Source organism: Lolium perenne, chromosome 4, assembly GCF_019359855.2.
Source record: "Lolium perenne isolate Kyuss_39 chromosome 4, Kyuss_2.0, whole genome shotgun sequence".
NCBI classification, from domain to species: domain Eukaryota; kingdom Viridiplantae; phylum Streptophyta; class Magnoliopsida; order Poales; family Poaceae; genus Lolium; species Lolium perenne.
The window spans coordinates 247,520,293-247,540,930 of NC_067247.2; positions in this window are offsets into that span (position 1 = coordinate 247,520,293).

Consider the following 20,638-nt stretch of genomic DNA (forward strand, 5'->3'; position numbering starts at 1 on the left):
TGATCGGTTTCGGATTCGAAAGCGGATATACCGGACTGCGGATTCGAATGGGGTGGACTCGGACCGAAAAAAAGTCAGATATTTGCTCTCATGGTAGATAGTTATAGTTTTTGCAAATTTTGAGAGGAAATTAAACTTCCAATCTTGTGTAGTTAAGAGAAAAGAGACACAATACGCTAAAACTGAAGTATTGATAGAAGTTTAGAGCTAAACATGCTCGCCAAATGAGTTTAGTAACTCAATAAGTGCTAAATTTATGAGATTGGTCTTAGCTTTTGACTAAAAGCTCGGATTATCCGATTTAGAATCTTCGAATTATTCTAATTAAATTTTGGATAATTCATATCCGCAAGCTATTTGCTATACCGTATCCGGTGCACCTCTTTGAAGTCGGATATCTTTATCCGTCGGGTTCTCTAAAATTAGAGATGGATAGCTTAAAACAGATTTGGGCCGATTTCAGGGCGAAAATTATTCTACCGAATTACGCCCCTACTTACTTAGTGGGATGTGTGCTTTCAACCCTAACTTAGAGTAGGGAATTTAGACTGACGTAGCCACCCACCCACTACGCTAGTTGACTGCTTCCTCACTGCCCGGTGGGGTCTCCAAATCGGACCTGTCAGTCTGTGACAGCCGATCGACTGTCTCGTGGCATAGGATATTCGGATCCCGAGATCCCGACGGAATCGCGTGACCCATAGATTATCATGGACCCTGCACGACCACACCCTAGCGGGCATAAACATTGCGGGGAGAATCCTGTGGTTGATTCGTCGATCGATGGATCTGAGCTGCGGAATCTCAAGGACAAATGGGGACATGGATCGCCTGCTAGGCTGGGGCTGCTACCGAGCTTGTCTTGTGGTGAGCATGCATAACGCATGGGCGCATAGCCAAGCTGCCAATACAAATATATCACCCGCTATCGTTTTCCGATCCGTGAGTTGCCATGGGTGTGTGTTCGATCGCGATCGAGAGTACCCAGTTGCTCCCTTGGCATGCAATTGGCACACGTGGTCCGGCAAGATGAGGGTAGATCGATCCAATCGCCTTCGCCACCTTAATTTCTCCACCTACCAGATCAACTCTTTATGATAGGGCATCTCCAACCGGCTGACCCAAACGGACGCGCTGGGCCGTCCGTTTTGGGCCGTTTGGGTGGCCAAGCGGACACCCGGACAGCGGCCCGCGTCCGCGTGTCCGTTTGGGTCGCTGCAGCCCAACGCCAACGCGCGGACGCAGCGCATTTGTAATAAAATAAAACAAAAATGAACATAAAAAAGGAAAAGAACAAAACATAAATTTAAACTAGTTGGTCATTAAACTTAGCCCTATTTTGGGCAAATTTTACACAAAAGAAAGCCATATATGGCTTTAAACTAAAAAAACAAACCCTAGCCGGGGTTTGCGAGCACCTGTGATGGCCGCCGGCGATACTACCCCAGTAGTACTCGTCGTCGTCGGCGTCGATGACGACGACGCCCCGGCGGCGACGCGGCTGTTCGGCTCGAAACGCCGGAGGGCACCGGGACTCGGCCAGGGCAACCACTGCGCCCTTTCCCGGGCGGAGTCCGGGTTCGGCGGGCTCGCCGGCTGCGCGGCCGTGCCCTCCGCGCGGACTCACCGCGGAGCTGCTCCTCCGGTGCGGCTGCGGCTCCGCTGCGGCGGAGCGTGGCCAGGCGCTCCTCCTCCGCCAGGCGCGCGGCCCAGCGCTCCTCCTCCTCCCGGAGCGCCGCCTGACGCGTTGCCTCCTCCTAACGGCGCGCCAGCTCGAGGAAGGCCCACGCCTCCGCCTGGGCGTCCTCCTGGGCCTTCCTGGCCGCCTCCTCCAGCACGGAGGTGCGCAGCGTCTCGGCGAGGTGTGGCCATTTGGCCAGCTGTAAGGGTACATTGCCTCTATGTGTGGTTTTGGTAATTAATGACAACCCCTATGGACTAATGTTTTCATTGAGTTTATATGAAGGAATATTCCATAGGTACTACTTGCTCTCCATGTGTTGGATTCAAGTATGGATGTCATGAAGATAAATGTATATCTTGTGTATTGGCATCAAGATCATCGGTATGAAGATATATATATGTGATATGATCAATAAGAAGAAATGAAGATGGAGTTCTTATGTGAAACTCAATATTAGCCATGATCTATCTTATGTGAGTATGTGAAGATACAAGGTTGAGTTGGGCAAGTTCAAGATGAGCGTCTCAAGTGAATCACATACTTGAAGCTTGCCGTCCATTTGATGATAATGGACTTGTGAAGATGTGCATCAATGGAGCTTTCCCATCATAGTGTATGGGGGAGCATTTGTGAGTCTTCACGAAGCAACATTGGTCAAGAGAGGCATTCCGGCTTGAGTGAAGCTTGAAGAGTTATCATCAAGATCAAGCGGGATGCGCAAGGCAAATGTATGGCCTTGCTAGGTTTTCCTTTTACCGGTCTCAAGGTGGATGTTGGGAGACCGGATTATAGGATAGATAGCCGCACTATTAAGAGGGGCTTTCGGTTGGGTAACTTGATCACATCGTCTTAGGGAGCTCAACCCTTTGCATACTTTGCATATCCTTATTGCTTCTTGGTGTTTCTCTATGTGAGGTTCTTGAGCTTGTTGATAGCTTTACAACAAGCCCAAGTTCATCGAAAACGGAGTTCGCATGCATCTTCTATTGCGTTTTCGAGGTTGGGTGATTTTACCGGTTATTCATAATATAAGGTTCTACCCTTTTATATTCATGATAAAATCCCCTCATACAATTTCTTGAGTTTGCACTTTCTATTGGATGGCATTTGTTATTATCTTTCCAACGGAATTTGTTTCATGTCAATCGGAGTTCGGGAGCAATAGTTATTAAAGAAAAGGTAAAAGGAGAAAAAGGAAAAGAAAAGAAAAAAGGGGGAAGGCCCCGGTTGCCGCCCGGCCTGCCGGGCCGCTCGTCGGCCCACCCGGTCCGAACCGGGTGCCAACCGGACCGGGCGGCAACCGGCCCACGCGCCAGGCAGCCCAGCTCCCAGTCCGGTCCAACCGGGACTTTAACCGGGCCGCCACCCGGTCCGGCCCACGCCCGTCGCGCCCCGCGCGGCCCTGCGCTCCGCGCCGCCGGCACCTTCGGGCCGCCGCAGCACTGAGGCAGTTCGGCCGCCCTGCGCGCCATCTGCAGCGCCCGGTCGGTGGGCCGGTCCGACCGGGCAGGCCACCGGCCTCTCCGGCCCAGCTCGGTCGGCCGGCTTTGGCATTGGCTGTCTTTTTTAGCCGATTTTAATCCGATTTTCACCCGGTTTTCTCCCCAACGGTTATTTTTCTCCCTAGACTATAAATAGCTCTTCTTCCACCTTGAGCAACAACTTCTTCCCCTTTCTCTCACCTCCATTGTTGCATTTGAAGAAGTTGCTCTCTCCCTTGATTCCTCCAACCGTTCTTGCTCATATTTGAGGATTTGAGAGAGGAGATCTAGATCTACACTTCCACCAAACCGTTTCTTCTCTAAGTGAGGGAATCTCTTGGGATCTAGATCTTGGAGTCTTTGGTTGACTTTCCCCCTTGTTCTTCCTCTCCAATCTCATCCTAGCATTCGTTGCTTTGGTGAGATTTGAGTGTGAAGGACTTGAACACCTCCAGTGTTCTTGCTTTGCATCATTGCATAGTGTTGAGCTCTCCACCACGATTTGTTCGAGTGAGAGACCGTGAGCTTGTTACTCTTGGAGGGTGACCTCCTAGTTGGCTTGGTTGGTGTCCCGGTGATCTCTTCGTGGAAGATTGCGAAGGGGCCCGGGCTTCTCCTTCGTGGAGCTTGTGAAGTGGTTGTGGAGCTTGCCATCTCCGGAGCGGAGGAAAAGCTAACCATAAGGAAAGGGCCATTATCCTTCGTGGGTGTGGTTCGGAGAATAGGGTGAGCCTTCGTGGCGCGGGGAATCCTTCGTGGGACCTCCACTCCTCCAAACGTGACGTACCTTGTTGCAAATCAAGGGAACACGGGAATGCATCCTCGTCTCCGCGTGCCTCAGTTATTTCTATACCCGAGCTCTCTTTCCTTGTGATAGCCATCGTGCTTGAAGTACATATATCTTGCTATCACTTGTGCTACATATATCTTGTGCCTATCTTGGTTAGCTCTAGTTGCTATTGTTACACTTAGTTGAGCTTAGCATATTTAGGGTTTGTGCTTGTAAACTAAACGATAGTTTAATTCCGCATTCTTACAAGTCAAATCCGCAAGAGTTTGTAATTGCCTATTCACCCCCCCTCTAGGCGACATCTCGATCTTTCAATTGGTATCAGAGCAAGGTCTCTCCTTGTTTAAGGCTTCACCGCCTTGAGAGTAAAGATGTCGGCTAGTATAGTGCACAATGACACAATTGTCTTTAATGGCACAAATTATCTTTTGTGGAGAAATTGCTTGCTTTGTAAGCTTCGGACCTTGTGTCCACATATAGAGCAATTTCTAGATGTCGGTTTTTCTCCTCCGATGGATTCTCAAAATCTATCTTTAGAGGATGAGAAAAACTTACATCTTGAAGCTCAAGTATCTAATGAGCTTTTATTCTCTTTGAGACCCGATTTTCGTAGGTTCTTGATATATATAAAGCGAAAATCGTCTCATGAGATGTGGATCAAGCTTAAGGAAATGTTTGGTGGATCCACTTCTCAATTGGTCGGTGGTGACTCCGAGGAGCTCTCTTCCCCTTCACATCATGAAGAGCTCCAAGTTGCTTCCACCTCCGGTCGTGATGAGTTATCATCTTCTTTCACTTCACCAACGTGTAGCAAGACACGAGGTAATGATATGGTGAGTGGTGAGGAAAATTGCAATGTTGATATTGTGCTCAATAATGATGATTCTTCATCTCTATCCCATTGTAATGCTTCCTCTTTGGACTTAAACACATCTAGCATTGAAAATGACCTACATTCTTGTGTTGATAGTCCTTGCATATCATGTGTAAATTACTTACATAGATCTCATGAAGATATGCTTACATTGTCTTGCTCCCATAATCAAAATGCTTATATTTACTCTAGTTGTTTGTTGACTAACAATGTAGAGGAAACCGAACACTCTATGGATCAAGACATGATTTCAAATGAGGATTCAAGAATATCTTCATCTTCATCCTCCGGTATGCACATGTGCCTTATGGCAAATGGATCAAAGGTATCTCCTACTTTGACTCCTAACACTTCCTCTAATGATGAGAGTGATGATGATGATAATGATGAAGAATATAATACTTTGGTGCATAATATGGCAACGATATATGCTTCTCTTCATGGTAATAAAGAAGCTCGTGCTAATCTCGAACACTCTATGGATACCTTGAATAAATATAGGGAAACCATAGTGAAGTTGGAGTCCCATGTTGAAAATGAGGAAATGAGATTCACTCTCCTCAAGCATGAGCTAAAAGATGAGAAGCATACTAATTTTATGCTTACACAAAAAATTGAATCCTATATGCATGAAAATGAGAAAACTATTGTTGATGCTTGTGCTACTAACTCTAATTCCTGTGAAGCATCTACCTTAGAGGAGAATGTTGAGCTAAGGGCTCAACTTGAGTTGCTAACTAGCAATTATAGGGAATTGGAAGAAAATCATAAAAAGCTCTCAAGCTCTCATGATGATCTTCTAATTTCCTATGATGGGCTAAAGTTAGCTCATGAGGCAAGTATCACTAAGGTAACATCTTGTGAGCCTCATATGGATGCTAGCACAATCTCTACTACAAATGTTATATTGCCATGTGCTAGTCCTTGTAATCCATCTAGTCAAACTAGTGATACACCTTGTGTTGGATTACTCACTTTGCCTTGTTGCTCTAACAATGAAGCTTCTACTTCCTCTAGTACTTGTATTTCTACTAACCATGTAGAGGAAATCAAAGAGCTCGAGGCCCAAGTCCTTTCTTTGAAGAAAGTCTTGGAAAAGCGTCATGAAGGGAAATCCGCACTTGACAAGATGCTAAGTGTGCAACAATCCCCCAATGACAAGAGTGGACTTGGATTCAACTCCACTAACAAGAACAAGTCCAAGAGCAAGAGCAACAAGAAGAAGGGCCAAGATAAAGTCGATGATCCGGCCAAGTTAGTTTGCTTCAAGTGCAAGGTTGAAGGACATCATGTTAGATCATGCCCATTAAAGAAAAAGAAGAAGCACTTGAGTGAGAAACAACAAGGGAAAGGGCCACAAGGTAAAGGTCAAGCTCATGCTCTACCTCAAGTTGAAGATAGGCCACTTCCCAAGAAGAATCAAGATATTGTTCCCCAAGAGAAGAAATCAATAAAGAAGAGAAAGGGGAACACTTGCTACTTATGCCGTGAGAAGGGGCACTTTGCTTCTTCTTGCTTAGGTGGTACCTTATCTAACCCTATAATTGTTGATGATGATTATTCTCTAGGGAAGGATAAGGATGGCAATGTGTTTGCCAAGTTTGTTGGAACTCAAAGTGGTTTCAAGAAAAGAACCATTTGGGTTGCCAAGCCTATTGTGACTAACCTCTTAGGACCCAACTTGGTTGGGGACCAACAATCTCAAACTTGATCAATAGGTACAAGTGGAGGTCATTGGAGACTTGGCTACTTCATGAAGAATTAAGGGATCTTCATATATTATATTTTTACCAAGCCAAGTCGTATGGATTATCATCTATATCTTATATCCAATGTTCCTCTTTGCGGTAACTTATACTTCAACTCTTCATGTTTATTGTAAGTTACTTGCCCCTTTTGCATGTTTGGTTTTGTACCAAATATGTGTATGTATGTGTTGTGCCTTACTTGCCTATATTGTGTATTCAAGTATGTTTGTTTGACTCATCATATACTTGTGTATTGTTTTGAGCCTAATGCATCTTGATGATATCTTATTTGGCTCTCTTTTAAGTGATTAATGGAACATCCCATTTTGGGGGAGTGATATGCTTTGTGCATCTCTCTTTCTTTAAAATGTGTGTACATGAGTACCACCACTTAGTATTGATATTGCAAGATTATCTAGTCACTATGTGGTGTGCCATACTCATGAGAAATTCAAATTCTAAATATCCATTAATCATCTCTAGTTGAATTTTAGTTGCCTCTTATTTAGAAGAAATGTTTTATCACATTATGGGGGAGTAATATGTTTTGTACATATCACAAGCCTAGAAAATGTGAACATATGAGGTTATGCCACTTAGAGTTGATGCTCTTAATTATCTTGCTCCTAGGTGGCATGTTTGCTCAAACAAGCTCCATTCCTAATAAAATATTTTATTACTCATCTTGTGGGCTCTTGTTTGAATATGAAATTCTTGGTGCGGTTTTTCCTCAAATACATATCTCTATATCTTATTTGGGACACCGTTTGCTTCAAGTTATTCTAATCATTGCCGTGCGTGATTGTGTGACTAGTTGAAGTTATCAAGAATCTTCATCCGTGCATAGTGCATAATTCTATATACTTATCCTATGCCTTTTATTGTGAAGTTGATCCTTACTATCATTGTCAATACTCCACCGGAAATTATTTCCAATATACTCATTGTCTTTGACAATTGATAACCTTGTATGTGGTTGAATTTTTGGATCATCTTCACCTTGGATTGTTTCTTACTTCCTTATTTTATTTCCAAGAAATCTTTGTTGCTCCCATATGTCTTCCTTGTTCCTTTTTGAAAAATCTTTTGATAAAACCCCTTGATTCATATCAAGTGGTTGTTTTGGAATACATACCTTTTTTTTCTTACGGTACATTGTGCCATTGTGAAAAGTGTAGTGGGTTTGGTTTATTGGTTCGAACCTTGCTCTTTTGGGGAGTTTGCTATCTCATTCCTTCTTACATATTTCATTACCTTGAATGAGATAAATCTTTGAGCATGTTTGCTTTATTTCATCCTCTATGCTCAATGGTTTCTTCTTAGTTCATTTGTTGAACTTTGTTGAACAAATCTTTTGAGATTTGCTTCTTAGACATAATTTGGACAACAAATTTGTTTTGTAACACCTCTATACCTTATTTAATTCTTTTGGTGTTTTGTCCAAAGTATATCTTTCTTGGATCTTTAAAGTTTTGGTGCATGCTTATATGTAATTTGTTTATACTTGTAGCATGCTTGCTTTCTTTTGATCCATTATGTAGGATATACTCCATCAAATCCTAAATGGCTAAGATGTGCATGAAATTCAAACTTCATCTAAATATGCACATGTTTATATGGAGTGTGTCCTATATATTGTGGTTAGTCTAACCATGTTGGACCCAATAAGTTTGGGGACCAAGATGTACTTGAATATTGTTTTAGGTACATTGGAGATGCAATGGAGGCTTGTCTCATCTATAAGGAAGGTGTTGTCACCATATGAGAATTGGAGTCAAGCTAGGATGATCGATGAACTCTTATCTACTACATCAAGCCATTGCTATCTCGGTAACAAGTATCCTATTCATGCATTCACATATAGCATCCAACCTCTTCTAGGCTGTATCTTGGCATGAAGTTATTTATTTCAAAAAAAATATTGCGGTTCTTGAAAACTCATTTTTAAAAGTAAAACTTTTTATTGTACATTTGAGTAAATTGAGAAGATGCATATGTTGGGAATATATATACATCATGTTTATGATTCACCTACCCAAATATGCCCTCTAGCAATTTATTGCATATCAATTCCTCAAAGAGCTCTTATGTGCAATATTGATGAAATTGCGAAATAAATCCATATTTATGATACTTGTTGCCTTTCTCAAAACACTCCAACTAGCTCTACTTCCCTTATTGTTAGTTGTGATGTTTTTGAGGTTTAACTTGGTTGAAGTTCATTCATATATACCATAAGTGAAAATTGGAGCCATAGGCTATATATGCTTCTTAAGCAAACATCCTTTGGTATATTTTATGACTTCATCTTGGATATCTTGTCTTATCTATTTTTGTTAACCTCTTGTGTGTGCATGTTTCTTTATGGATCACTTTGTCCACTTTAGAAACTCATATACATAAGAGCGTCAATCCATCACCTTGATATCCTTGTTCTTTGCCAACTATCTTCTTATCCTTTTGATTTTAGTGTTATTGGTAAAGAAGATTTATGAGTGCTTGGTTTATTTGTTTCTCTTCATGCACTCATATCTCGTAATTGTTGGACTCAAGTTGTTCTTGATAAGCATATTCTCTTTATCTTTGTTGTGTTCTAAATGATATATATAGGGAGTAAGGATTCCATGTTTGTGCATATTGTATTCAAATGCAAACATTATAAATTGTGCACGAACCTTGGGGAGCTTTCTTATTTTTAGAGCACTATATCTCTCTTATCATGATATCTTTGTTTGTCCAAGTGGATCTTTGATTGCTTGCTTTATTTGTTGAAGCTCACTTCACCATGTTATCTTTATGCAATCTTTGATCCTCAATATAGTTTGACTTCCTTCAAGTATTCATCATTGGATATGTGCACTTGATTCCACTCAAATTATGAGAAGTGCACACTTTGGGGAGGAACTCACATTATATTGGCCTTCTAAATTTTTCACCCATTTTGACAATCGATGCCAATGGGGGAGAAGTTTAGAGGGTTTAAGGGAATGGTTTTATACTTAAGTTTGGTTTGTGCTTAAGTGTTTTGCCTCTCATGCATTCCATATTTATATGTCTTGCATGGTTGTATATATATAGTGGAAACTATCCCAAAGGTTAATCTTGACAATGTATGCAATGAATTCATGTTCATCACACGTGCATACATTGTGGGGGAGTTTTCTCTATATATATTGGTTCTACTCACATTCATTGAATTTGTTGTAGTTGTGTGAGTAGAGCCGGTTTTGATATGGGCTAGTAGCTTTGTGTTACTTGACCATATCAAATACAACCTCTTGTATACAACTTATTCTCGGATAAGTTGCGTACTTGTCACTAATATTCATTATATAAACCCTCTTATTGTGGTTGTCATCAATTACCAAAATGGGGGAGATTGTAAGGGTACATTGCCCCTATGTGTGGTTTTGGTAATTAATGACAACCCCTATGGACTAATGTTTTCATTGAGTTTATATGAAGGAATATTCCATAGGTACTAATTGCTCTCCATGTGTTGTATTCAAGTATGGATGCCATGAAGATAAAGGTATATCTTGTGTATTGGCATCAAGATCATCGGTATGAAGATATATATATATGTGATATGATCAATAAGAAGAAATGAAGATGGAGTTCTTATGCGAAACTCAATATTAGCCATGATCTATCTTATGTGAGTATGTGAAGATACAAGGTTGAGTTGGGCAAGTTCAAGATGAGCGTCTCAAGTGAATCACATACTTGAAGCTTGCCGTCCATTTGATGATAATGGACTTGTGAAGATGTGCATCAATGGAGCTTTCCCATCATAGTGTATGGGGGAGCATTTGTGAGTCTTCACGAAGCAACATTGGTCAAGAGAGGCATTCCGGCTTGAGTGAAGCTTGAAGAGTTATCATCAAGATCAAGCGGGATGCGCAAGGCAAAGGTATGGCCTTGCTAGGTTTTCCTTTTACCGGTCTCAAGGTGGATGTTGGGAGACCGGATTATAGGATAGATAGCCGCACTATTAAGAGGGGCTTTCGGTTGGGTAACTTGATCACATCGTCTTAGGGAGCTCAACCCTTTGCATACTTTGCATATCCTTATTGCTTCTTGGTGTTTCTCTATGTGAGGTTCTTGAGCTTGTTGATAGCTTTACAACAAGCCCAAGTTCATCGAAAACGGAGTTCGCATGCATCTTCTATTGCGTTTTCGAGGTTGGGTGATTTTACCGGTTATTCATAATATAAGGTTCTACCCTTTTATATTCATGATAAAATCCCCTCCTACAATTTCTTGAGTTTGCACTTTCTATTGGATGGCATTTGTTATTATCTTTCCAACGGAATTTGTTTCATGTCAATCGGAGTTCGGGAGCAATAGTTATTAAAGAAAAGGTAAAAGGAGAAAAAGGAAAAGAAAAGAAAAAAGGGGGAAGGCCCCGGTTGCCGCCCGGCCTGCCGGGCCGCTCGCCGGCCCACCCGGTCCGAACCGGGCGCCAACCGGACCGGGCGGCAACCGGCCCACGCGCCAGGCAGCCCAGCTCCCAGTCCGGTCCAACCGGGACTTTAACCGGGCCGCCACCCGATCCGGCCCACGCCCCGTCGCGCCCCCGCGCGGCTGCGCTCCGCGCCGCGCTGGCGCTTTGGCCGCCGCAGCCCGAGCGGCTCGTGCTTCCCCGCGCACCTGAGGCAGTTCGGCCGCCCTGCGCGCCATCTGCAGCGCCCGGTCGGTGGGCCGGTCCGACCGGGCAGGCCACCGGCCTCTCCGGCCCAGGCTCCGGTCGGCCGGCCTGCTGGCCGGCTGGGCTGTCTTTTTTAGCCAATTTTAATCCGATTTTCACCCGGTTTTCTCCCCAACGGTTATTTTTCTCCCTAGATTATAAATAGCTCTTCTTCCACCTTGAGCAACAACTTCTTCCCCTTTCTCTCACCTCCATTGTTGCATTTGAAGAAGTTGCTCTCTCCCTTGATTCCTCCAACCGTTCTTGCTCATATTTGAGGATTTGAGAGAGGAGATCTAGATCTACACTTCCACCAAACCGTTTCTTCTCTAAGTGAGGGAATCTCTTGGGATCTAGATCTTGGAGTCTTTGGTTGACTTTCCCCCTTGTTCTTCCTCTCCAATCTCATCCTAGCATTCGTTGCTTTGGTGAGATTTGAGTGTGAAGGACTTGAACACCTCCGGTGTTCTTGCTTTGCATCATTGCATAGTGTTGAGCTCTCCACCACGATTTGTTCGAGTGAGAGACCGTGAGCTTGTTACTCTTGGAGGGTGACCTCCTAGTTGGCTTGGTTGGTGTCCCGGTGATCTCTTCGTGGAAGATTGTGAAGGGGCCCGGGCTTCTCCTTCGTGGAGCTTGTGAAGTGGTTGTGGAGCTTGCCATCTCCGGAGCGGAGGAAAAGCTAACCATAAGGAAAGGGCCATTATCCTTCGTGGGTGTGGTTCGGAGAATAGGGTGAGCCTTCGTGGCGCGGGGAATCCTTCGTGGGACCTCCACTCCTCCAAATGTGACGTACCTTGTTGCAAAGCAAGGGAACACGGGAATACATCCTCGTCTCCGCGTGCCTCGGTTATTTCTATACCCGAGCTCTCTTTCCTTGTGATAGCCATCGTGCTTGAAGTACATATATCTTGCTATCACTTGTGCTACATATATCTTGTGCCTATCTTGCTTAGCTCTAGTTGCTATTGTTACACTTAGTTGAGCTTAGCATATTTAGGGTTTGTGCTTGTAAACTAAACGATAGTTTAATTCCGCATTCTTACAAGTCAAATCCGCAAGAGTTTGTAATTGCCTATTCACCCCCCCCTCTAGGCGACATCTCGATCTTTCACCAGCTCGTCGAGGTCGCCCTGCTCGCGGGACGCCGCGAGCGCCGCCTGCAGCTCCGGGTCGTCCTCCTCCTCCTGGGGCTGCGGCTGGGGCGCGGGCTCATTGATGTAGAGGCCGCCGGGGCGGCGGCCTGCCCGCCTAGCAGGTGTGCGCAGCTGCGCGCGAGGCCGCGCCGTCGCGGATGTGAAGCACGTGCGCCGGCGCGCATCGTGCTCCACCTCGAACCACAAGTCCCAGTTGGGACTTGCGTCGCCGCTGCGGGGTCTGCTGGAGGTCCGCCGGCGCTTGAGCGCGGCGCCTCCGGATCTCGGCGTAGCGGGCGCGGCCGGAGCCGGGATGGGCGGCACCGGAACCCGATCTGGGCTCGGTGCCAGCCGTGGGGAGGTGCACGTCCCCTACGGCATTGGGACGCCGGCGTCCCAGAACATCTGCGCCACCGCTACGGTGACGTAGATCCGGTCGCGTCTGGGCATCGCCGGCGGCCCCATGGCGAACGGCGCCGGCGCGACTGGCCGGCTGCTGCCGGCCTCGTGGTCGTTGGCGGATGGCGAGAACTCGCGCTTCGGGGCCATGACGGCGCGGAAGCTTCGAGCTCGCGCGTGCGGCCGGAGTGGGAAGTGGGGACTGGATAGGGACAGTCCCCTTCCCCAGTCCACATTTAATAGGACTGGGGCACCGACAGGTGGGCCAGCCACGTGGACGAGGCGGACACGCGAGGGCGCCGCGTGCCATCCGCGGCCACGCAAAACCGGCCTAGATTTGGGCCGGGTTTGCGTCGTTCCGGACTCCGCGGCCGTCCGCTTTTGCGGTGCGTCCCCGCGCTGGACCGCGTTTTTGTCCGGCTCGACCCAAACGGACGCGCGGGCGCGGTTGGGTCGCGCGGTTGGAGATGCCCTTAGGGCATCTCCAGCAGCGCGATGCATTTTAGCGTCCGCGCGCGTCCGTTTGCGTCGACCCTTTTGGTCGAAATCGACCGCGCGTCTGTTTGCCTCGGGGGTGGCTCCAGCGGCACGACGCATTTTTGTAGGACAAATCATTTTTTTAAACATGAAACATAGTTTACATACTTAAAACATAAAAAATAAACCTAAACGCCTACTGCTCCTCGTCGCTGTGCTGCTCCTCGTCGCTGTCGAGCACGATGAGGTCCGGTATGACCCAAGGCCAGTTGCCATCCGGGGGAGCGTACGCCGGGCGCGCCGCCGCCGGTGCTCGAGGTTGAGGAGGCTGCGGCTGTGGCGGCGGTGGAGGCGCCCAGTGCTGTAGCTGTGGCGGCGGTTGAGGCGCCCAGTACTGCGGCTGTGGCGGCGGTGGAGGCACCCAGTGCTGCGGCTGTGGCGGCGGTGGAAGCGCCCAGGCCTGCGGCTGTGGCGGCGGTGGAGGCGCCCAGTGCTGCGGCTGTGGCGGCGGTGGAGGCGCCCACTGCTGCGGCTGTGCCGGCGGTGGCGGAGGTGCCGCCGACTCCAGGAGCGCCCGTCGAAGTGCTTCATCCGCCGACAGGCCCGGCGGCATGACGGCGGTGGCGTAGCGGGGCATCAGCGGCTGCACAGGCGCGTCGTACTCTGAGACGAGGACGGCGACCTTCGTCATCTCGTCGTTCGTCATGTTCTCGGAACTCGAAGTTCCGGCCCTCGGCGAAGGCCTGCTGCCATTCGTGGAAGACGACAGCGACGTAGTCGTCGCTGTCGTCCTTCACCTCCTCGCTATGGTACGCGAGCGCCTCGACGTAGTCGTCGTCGTACACGGCGTAGGCTTCGTCGTCGTCCTCGCGGTCGTCGGCGTCGTTGTGCTGCGTCTGCTGATGTCGCGTCCGCGCCTGCTGACGACGGGTCGGCGCCTGCTGACGACGAGCCGGCGGTGCAGGGCCGAAGGGGTAATTCCTGTCGCCCATGAAGCCTGCCCTTCGTCTCCTGTCCGTCTCCGTGGACAGGTACGTACGCCAAAGCTCCGAGTCGATGGCGTACGCCGGATCGTCGCGGAGGTCCGCCGGCAGATACCGCCTCCTGCGCCGGATCTCCGCCGTCCGATCAGGCTCACGCGCAGGTACTGGAGGGATGGGCACCCGGCGGCAGCTGAGCCGCCAGCCGCCAGGCAGCTGCACGCCGGACCAGGCGTCATCGCACGGCATCCATTTGCCGTGCATGAGCCTCCCCACCGTGACGGGGAGCGGCACCCTCTTGCAGCCGCTGCCGGAGGCCTCGAAGTCGTTTTTCTTCCCCATGGCGCTGCGGCGGTGGTGGTGCGAGTGGAGGCGTGGTGTGGGTGAAGGAGCGACGCGGCCGGTGGACTTTTAAGGGCGGCCGCGCGCGGGATACAATGCCATTGAAGGCGGCGCAGAAGCCCAGCCGCCGCCCGCCAGTGCGCGTGCAGAACAGGCAGCCGCGCCATTGATGGCGAAGGCTGCGGCGCAGACGCGGAAGCGCTGACCGCCGAAGCGATGCCCTCGATGCAGGCTCGCTGCCAGGCGGGCCCGGTGGAGAAGCGAGCGGACACTTTGCGCGTCCGCCGAGCGTCCGCAGAGACGCAAACCTGACACATATTTGGGCCAGGTTTGCGTCTCCGCGGACGGCCCGGTCACTTTGCGTCGCGTCGCTGGAGATGGTGCACGACGCATTTTCGGTCAAGGCGGACACAAGCGTCGCGCCGCTGGAGATGCCCTTAAGCATTTGCTTCCATCGATCCCAGCTTACCAAACTAAAGCATACCCCTACCAACCCCCTCCCTCTTCTCGGCTACCCATCAGAGGAGATCGACCGGTCCATTTCCATGGGAGAGTACTCTCTCCTTCTCACGAGGATCGTGTCGTATGTCTATATACATCTAAATTTTAACGGATTTCAGATAACCTTATTCCTACGGCAGAGAGAATACTAGGACTAAGTGGTACCTTAAACTATGGCTCTCTTTTAGCCCCAACCGTAGTAATGAGTGCCTGCTATTATATTCATGAAAAATCAAGGAGACACAAACATAGATATCCCCTCGCTCGTACTGTCTACACGTATTTTACTATATAGATACATATGTATCTAGATAAATTTGAGTTAACTTTTTTTTTTCCAGTGGAGGTTATACTCAACTAGCTCTGGGTATGTGCCTCAGATCTCAGACATCACCTCATCGTCATGTCATTTTGGTTATCTATCCGAAGTAGGCGACATATCAGTTGAGTTGGCTAGTATTTTCAAGGTAGGATTTTTTCTTTTCTTTTATATGCATCTAATAAGGGATTGGTGATCGGAATCAAAACATCCCCCAACCCGCTCCCATGACGCCCCCAGGGGCGAACCCTAACTGCCGCCAGAAGCCCAACCGGTGGTCCTCCCTGCCGCTGCCGCTAGCATGGGCCGCGGTGGCGGCGGTCCCCGATGCCAAGGTGCTGGGGAGGAAAGGAGCTATGGCTTCTTCGAAGGGGCAACTGGGTCGACTTCGTCCGAGGTCGTGGCGGGCGGTGGTCGGGGCGGAGTTCTCGGTCAGGCGGTGGTGGTGGATTGTCCCGGATTCGGTGGATGCAGGCGGCGCTAGGCTGGTCGTCGTCTGACGGCGCGTGCGTACTAGGCGAGTGGCCAGACCGCAAGTGTGGGCAGCGCTCACAGGTGGAGTTGTGTCAATGAGTTGTCGGTGAACCACTCAGGCGATTATCTTCGATCTGCTCCGTGACTGGTCAAGATCTGAGCTTTTCGGCCAAGATCTAGGCCGGAGGGGCTCATCCAGGGAGAGTTGCGGGTTCTGGTGTTAGCACGGCTACGCTGGTGAAACAGAGCTCTGGATTGTCTTCTCCGAGATTAGCTCTACTTGAATAAAGGAAGTGGTCCTAGGGTTCCTTCTAGGCACCAAGATGAAGTTATGCCGGATGCATTCCCTCATTGACCTAGCCGAAGCGTCGTATTCCGGAAGGCTCCATCGGTGAGCTCCGCTGGGCGTATCATGCTTGGAGATTGCTGGTCCGGAAGGGATTCGGTCGTGCGCACCCATATTTTTTGTCTGGACGTTTGGTTTCAGAGGGAGCGCTTCGAAACTGTGTTGGATGTTAATATCATGGGGCATGTTCTCGTTCCATGGTGCTGGCGGAGAATGTCATAAAAGCCGAGGTCTGAGGACGAGGATGGTGGTTCGAGTCTGGGCGGCGATGGGAAATTGGCTTGGTTGATTTATGACTTGGAGCAGCGGCATGCTAGTGGGGGCGACCACACATGAGAGGTTCTTTGTCTTGCCTTTCAGGGTGAAAATCCAAGGTCTGGCCTTAATTTGTTGTGTCTGGCAATGTCCTTGCTGAAAACATTATTTTAAGAGTGAGGACTTTCTTTAGGGTGAAAACCTAAGATCTTCGATCGAGCGACGACGGTGCTTGTGCACTGCTTCCTTCTTGAAGGTGTCGCTTTTGGAGAAGCTGGACGTCTGGTGTTGTCTTGGGGGTGTTAGGGCTGCTGTTTCAAGGATTAGATCGCCGTAGCACAACTTTTTTTTGGTAATTATTTTTTTTCCTGTGTGCATCCGTACCTGCTAGGATAATGTGTTGTTGATTGGTATCTCTGCGATATGAATATGTGCTCTTTGTCGAAAAAGTATGTTCAAGGTTTGAGCTACAAATGATTAAGTCATTTGAATCCCATTTAACATGGCATAACTTAACTTTTTTGTTTTTGGCCTAAAGGGTCTCCGATCATTTCCAGAGGCTCCGGAAACCTTAGCACTAGCTAGTCCAAATGACGTGTGTTAGCTAGTTTTGACCCTGTCTAGGCCAAAACCGGCCAAATCATTTTGAGCCCAGACATACCAATCAACGTTCATGGTGGTGGTGGAGTGAATTCCACTTTTTTACCTTCTAATTATGTATTCGTGATACTAATTACCCATTGCGTAAAAATTGTCTAGATTATCCCTTTAAGAAGCTTTTGACGCTCATTTTCTGATGTGTGTCCACCCAGCAAGGTGTGAGGTGATAACCAAGTTTCAAAAATATCAGGACGGCAATGACCATGGAACATATGGACGAGGAAAGTTTAGACATGATTGTCGACGCTGCCCTCCGGTCTTTACACAATTTTCGCACCATCTCGATGCAAAACTCCAGTCCTATCTAGCAAAAACAAGCAAATGCTAAATAGGTTAACCGTGTTTAAAGTATTTTAGATGGGATATTTCAGTAGAACCTGCACTGGTAATATGTGTCAGAAATACGCAACTACATGTAAAAAAAAGTCCCTAACAAGCTAGCCCAAAATACTTAACTAAAATGGGTCATAAGTGGTTGAATTTTTTTTCCAAAGCCACAGGTGGTTGAAAAATTGATAAATGGGGCGTAATAGCTATCAGACATCTGTAAAGACAGTCCTCTCGCATCTTCATTTTTACTGTTTGTCCGATCACACATGTTTACGATCATAGCTAGCAAGCAAGTTCGGGAGCAGGGGTACGCCTTCCCGGCAACTCTATTATTACACACAAGCATATGCATACATTCATAATTTGTGATAGCAACCTGAATTAAAGTACGTGCCTGCAGTCTGATCTAAAAAACAAATTAAGTCTATTGTTTTCTGTCTGGACGTCTGGTGACCGCTACAGCGCGGATGTCACCACGCACAAGCACACAATACCAGTCAATCTTTTGCTACTTACTACTACTACCGCACATGTTTTTCTTTTCTTTCGTTTCTTTTTTGGTTTGTTGGCTTGCTGCGATGGTGCTACTGCTACGTGCACATGTTGAACACGTTCGTTTGACAATATTTAAAACCCTCATGGTGATAAACTGATAAAGTATATAGAAGCGTCAATTTTCTACATCCCTCACGGTGAGAAGTATATACAACTGTGAAATTTCGACAGCGACGGCTCCAGGAACTGTTATTGTACTTGTAGGTCTTCTCTTTGATCTGGTCATCCACCGTACCGCTCCATTTCTTACGGGGAGGACTACTAGCTGTTTTGTCTGAGATTTTGTAGCAGTTTCGAGGGCTTCTTTGGTTATAGTGGAGTAGTATTTTACAGTAGAAACAGGAAAACGAGCGATTGAGATATCGCGTGAGGTGGATTCCTATAGATTTCAGAACACATGAATTGTTAAACATGTGTCTTTGAATGGCGCAAAGGAAATAAACACAGGAATTTTGAAGGATTGATGAGAGAAAACAGATAGATATAGAGTAGACTTCTCAAAGAAAATTAATATTCAGTTTTAACTCATGTTGAGATTCCTATGAAACAGGAGGCATACAAACGAATTACATAGGAATTTGGTAGCCCGAACCCTATTATCTTAAGGGCTTCCATAGGATCTAAATCCTCCAAAATTTGTATGAAAATCATGCAGTCCAAAGAGCCCTCAAGGGTTACTTCATAAGTTCTAATGCATCGAAGGACATACATATAACATGAAAAACTTAATAATGGCCTCTTTGATTCGAAGAATTTTTACAGTAATTTTGGAGGATCCCAGTCCTTTGTATTTTTTTTCCTATTGTGGTTGTTTGATTTGCAGGATTAAATTATGTAGGGATTTTTCTAAGAGACATTTGGTCCACATTCCGTAGGAACTCTAACATTCACTTAAAACTATGTAGTAAGAAAGTTTTGCTTCTTCTGTGATGGAATCAAATTAACTTTAGTATAGATAAAATCTTGCAGGATTGAAATAGATTTGACATTGCAATCCTATGTTTTTCATATCCTCGCGTTTTGATATCATGTGAATCAAATGATGCCCTAAACATGCAGCCAAGAGAACCATGAGAGAAGTAAGGGGCTATTGGGATTGTAATAAGATTTGTAACATATATTTAGAATCCAAGTCCTAAAGATTTTTTTATGAAATCCTTTTGATCGTATTCTTGGGCTATCTAGTTTCTACGAAATCTATCGTCTCCACATTTCAAAGAATCTTGACAAGACCTCAAACGTTGTATTTTTTTAAAGAAGTATAATTAATGTAATTCCTCTCTCGCTCACTCATTTTCTGCTTAATTCCGGTGCCCCGTCCAATGTCATCTATAGTACAATTTTGGTGTTCTAGAAACCCAAAAGAAATCCACATTAAACGACACAATAATCCTTCATTTTCATATTCGTACATCATATATCAACTAGCCTTTTCGTACTAACTGGTAGTTAAGCAGTAGTTAAATAAGGAATTCTTATCATCATTTCAATGAATCCTAAGAAAGAAGACAATGATATACAAGAGACAAAGGGCGTGTTTGGTTAGCCTTACTTTTGGCTTCTGAATTTTGGATTACAAGCCAGAAAGACAGCTACATGGGTGCTCTTTCCTTTGACGTTTGGCTTTTTTTTACGTGGTGTTTGGTTAGGCCTATCTCTGACTTTTGGCTTAGAAGCCACATATGTCAAAATGTTATATCATATTGCAACAATATCCAGTCAAGGTAAAAAAGCTAAAGCCAAAGTACCTATATTTAGGTTGTTTAATTTGTGGGCTATAAGCCAAAATCTAACACTAAAAATAAGCCCAATCAAACAACTCCTAAATAATATAAAAGCGAGAAGCCAAAGCTCAAAAATCACCTATTAGGTTTGTTTTTGGCTTATAGGTGAGATTTTCCTATAGGATCATTTCAAGATTTTTTTAGTTGTTTAAAAAAAATTTAGGTTTAGGATTTTCTTTGAAGTATTCTTTTTTCAAAAGGAAAATCTAACAATACATCTCCTAACAGTATTTTCTCAGTGGAGGATCGAGTAATTAATTTGATAGACAATTGTTTTTAGATTTATGTAGCACGGCATATAAGCTTTCTCCATCTAGCGTTGACCTGTCACTAGAGGATGGGTGCGGTGTAATTTTATATACTGTCCACGCACGTTAGGCATGCAAGCTGGTCTCATAGTGTTCAACGTTTTTTTTTTAATATTCGGAACAAACTAATGAGGTGTATTTATTGTGCGCGTGTTGGCTGCATAATTTGACCTTACAAAGCTCCAAGCTAACTTTATACTTTTATTGCAATCTTGTCTTAATTTTTGAGATGCACATCTCACACGCTACATTATACATCATACTCCATACTCCATCTGTTCTCAAATAAGTGGACATCTAGCTTCAAACTTTGTCCATAAAAGAATGTGCTTCTATCTTCTCAATGCACTTTAAATTAGCAAAAAATGTTTCTCTCTCATCGCACGGAAATCAAACCCAATGCAATTTTTTCTCCTTTTGCTAATCTATCTTGAGAATCCCGCATGTCCACTTATTTATAGACGGAGGACATGTGTAAAAAATACGCTGAAATGGCACAGATGAT